Source organism: Bos grunniens, chromosome 8 (genome assembly GCF_055505025.1).
Source record: "Bos grunniens cultivar Pamir isolate PY7600 chromosome 8, Bosgru_T2T1.0, whole genome shotgun sequence".
NCBI lineage: Eukaryota > Metazoa > Chordata > Mammalia > Artiodactyla > Bovidae > Bos > Bos grunniens.
In genome coordinates, this window is record NC_141172.1 from 101203490 (window position 1) to 101207456 (window position 3967).

Here is a 3967-nt window from a genome sequence, read left to right on the forward strand (position 1 = left end):
TCAAGGGCTCCATGCTCCTGGATGATCTATCCCCAGGTGACTCTCCCACAGTGACTGTCTCCTGGACTCTGATGTCACCCCACGTTGTACTGACTTGCTCCCACAGTGGTTTTCAAATGGATATGAGTGAGAAACTTTGAGTCTGTGCCAAAGTGGGTAATGGAAAAGGAAGCATGTATTAGCCAGTTCAAAAGATTTCTTATGCTTTGATTTTCTCTGGCAGGTTTGTGGAAGAAACCCTAAGTACTCACGGGTAATTTTTTTAAATCAAATTATTCTTTGTCATCATGGCAGTTACTTCTTATGTATATCAATAATTTGCCAATATTGCATAGTATTGGGCTGACAGGCCATAGACCTTAGACGCTCAGATAAAACACAAGTTGTCAAACATCATCTAAATCAAGTCACCTGCACCTTCCCAAACAGACTAGCTCTCCATATTACCAACTCACCAGCTGCTGTCAGAGTTGCTCTTTCCTGAGTCCCTCTGCTTCACTTCTCTGCTGCATACTACTTGGGAGACTTTTGGTTCACATGACTTCCTATGATCCAAAATGTTGAAAGCTAAACTGGAAGTTGTTGACTCCTATAATCTGAGAGGTGCACTGACAGATCTGACTTAAGGTGTGACTTGACCAAACACCAACAGTGCCCCTGGAATCCAGTTTCTCTCTCTTAGCTCTGCTTGCTCTGTTCTTCAGGTTTTCACTGCATTCCTACATGATAGCTGCTGCAGATCAGTTCTTACAGCATTTCAGCTTCAAATACAAAGGACACTTCCCCAGAAGAGACACAAAAGCCTTGAAACTTTTTCTCCCTCGGGACAGAGGTACCCATAGCCACACCATGGTCCTGGATAATAGGATCAATAAATAGCCTGGAGCTACCAGAGCTCAGCCTGAGTGTGGGGTCAGCCTCACCCAAACCCCAAGGACTGAGCCAGGAAGGAGGGATTCATGATATAGGGCAACATTTTTATCAGCAGGGTAAATGGTGCCAGGCAGCAAGAACAGTAGGTATGACTCTAACTTTGTTAGCACACTGGCTCTTCAGAACTCCTCCCTTCTCAGCTTACCAGATCTGCCTTTTCACAAATCAAAGCTTATCTGAGCTGGACTCCCTCGCCTTATGGCATTCTAGGATGTAGCTTTGAGTCTCACCATTCTGGGTAACTGCTGCTGCTGCTGCTAAGTCGCTTCAGTCGTGTCCAACTCTGTGCGACCCCAGAGACGACAGCCCACCAGGCTCCCCCGTCCCTGGGATTCTCCAGGCAAGAACACTGGAGTGGGTAACTACTTTGTGTTTTATTATTGTTGTTCTTGTAATCTATATCTACTTAAAGAGTTATTTATGCCCCAGACTGAACACAGTACTTGGGGAACAGTTTGACCAGTGTAGAATCAAGTGGATCTTTTCCCCACAGGTCCTAATAATAAAAATCCTTGTAATAGTCTTACATTTTGTATAACTCAGGTGTACAACCTTAAATGCATACCCCTTACACTGTTGGGTGCAGTTCATTAAGCTTACCTCCGGTCTTTTAGAACACAATGACTCCAGAATACCCTAGAAATGGCTTTCTAGAGACGAACTTTCCAACTTTCCTGGGAAATGAGCCTGAAGTTACCTCAGGTTAGCTCCCAGGACCCGTCTAGGGTGGCCTAAGCGGGGAAGTTCCAGGCAAGGACACTCCATGACTTCCTTCAACCACCCACCGCATTTGTAGCCTCTGCCAAGATGCAGGAAGGACTGTGGCTTCTAGACCAGTCGAGTTTTTAAGAAGCATTTCTCTGCTTTAAACAAAATCCTATGGGCGGGGGGCGGGCAGTTCACATTAGGGGGCCTTTCAGCTGCCCAGAACAAGAAAGAAATCATTAAGGAGGAAGCCTTCAAACTAGACCCTAAAAGATGAGCAGATTTTCAAAAGATGAAAACAGGGACCCAAAGGAAAACACAAGACAGACAGAAAAGAGTTTTTCTCTGGAAAAAAAAAAAATTGCAAAGAAATTTGCTAAGGGTTGGAGATACTCAGAGAAGAAAGTCAGAAATTGAAAGGAGGGTGCTCGCTTCGGCAGCACATATACTAAAATTGGAGCGATACAGAGAAGATTAGCATGGCTCCTGCGCAAGGATGACACGCAAATTCGTGAAGCGTTCCATATTTTTTATAGGCAAAACACTCTCTGACATACATCACAGCAGGATCCTCTATGACCCACCTCCCAGAATATTGGAAATAAAAGCAAAAATAAACAAATGGGACCTAATTAAACTTAAAAGCTTCTGCACAACAAAGGAAACTATAAGCAAGGTAAAAAGACAGCCTTCAGAATGGGAGAAAATAATAGCAAATGAAGCAACTGACAAACAACTAATCTCAAAAATATACAAGCAACTCCTACAGCTCAACTCCAGAAAAATGAATGACCCAATCAAAAAATGGGCCAAAGAACTAAATAGACATTTCTCCAAAGAAGACATACAGATGGCTAACAAACACATGAAAAGATGCTCAACATCACTCATTATCAGAGAAATACAAATCAAAACCACTATGAGGTACCATTTCACGCCAGTCAGAATGGCTGCGATCCAAAAGTCTACAAGCAATAAATGCTGGAGAGGGTGTGGAGAAAAGGGAACCCTCTTACACTGTTGGTGGGAATGCAAACTAGTACAGCCACTATGGAGAACAGTGTGGAGATTCCTTAAAAAACTGGAAATAGAACTGCCTTATGATCCAGCAATCCCACTGCTGGGCATACACACTGAGGAAACCAGAAGGGAAAGAGACACGTGTACCCCAGTGTTCATCGCAGCACTGTTTATAATAGCCAGGACATGGAAGCAACCTAGATGTCCATCAGCAGATGAATGGATAAGAAAGCAGTGGTACATATACACAATGGAGTATTACTCAGCCATTAAAAAGAATACATTTGAATCAGTTCTAATGATGTGGATGAAACTGGAGCCTATTGTACAGAGTGAAGTAAGCCAGAAAGAAAAACACCAATACAGTATACTAACGCATATATATGGAATTTAGAAAGATGGTAACAATAACCCTATATACGAGATAGCAAAAGAGACACTGATGTATAGAACAGTCTTTTGGACTCTGTGGGAGAGGGAGAGGGTGGGATGATTTGGGAGAATGGCATTGAAACATGTATAATATCATGTATGAAACGAGATTCCAGTCCAGGTTCGATGCACGATACTGGATGCTTGGAGCTGGTGCACTGGGACGACCCAGAGGGATGGTATGGGGAGGGAGGAGGGAGGAGGGTTCAGGATGGGGAACACATGTATACCTGTGGCAGATTCATTTTGATATATGGCAAAACCAATACAATATTGTAAAGTTAAATAAAATAAAATTTAAAAAAAAGAAAAAAGAAATGGAAAGGAGGATCTTTCCTGGTGGTTCAGTCGTTGAGAATTCACCTCCTGGTGCATGGGATGCAAGTTCGATCCCTGGTTGAGGAGCCAGGATCCCACATGCCTCAGGGCCAAAAAACCAGAACATAAACAACAGAAGCAATATTGTGGCAAATTTAATAAAGACTTTGAAAGTGGTCCACATTAATAAAGAAAAAAGAAATTGAAAGGAAACTCCTGCTCATGCCCAGCCCTAAGCCTCCAGGCTCTCAAAGACTTTCCCCAGGAAGTATCTCCAACCCAGGATGCTCTTTAGTTATAGCAAGAAGAGCCCCCTACTCTGAACCCCACTTTTCAGAGGGTCCTGCCAATTACAAACATTTTCTCAAAAATTAAATTTATTAATGCACGTAATAATCCTTTCTGGTTCATCATCTGATTGTGAAAGTCATATGAGTGAATTAGGAACTTTTTTTTTTTTAACCTTTGAGAAATACACAGTCTTCATTAGGCGCGGATCAGGACCCTGAAAGTCTTGAGGACCTCTGCGTATTCGTCAGTTTTCTTCTCAGGTTCTTTT

General features: G+C 42.7%; 1 non-coding gene across 1 annotated transcript; it reads left to right on the forward strand.

The window, feature by feature from the left end:
* The first annotated feature begins 2062 nt into the window (after positions 1–2062).
* On the forward strand, positions 2063–2169 carry LOC147367810 (U6 spliceosomal RNA). The gene has a single exon (XR_015132217.1). It is a non-coding gene; the product is annotated as a U6 spliceosomal RNA (small nuclear RNA).
* The last annotated feature ends 1798 nt before the right edge of the window (positions 2170–3967 follow it).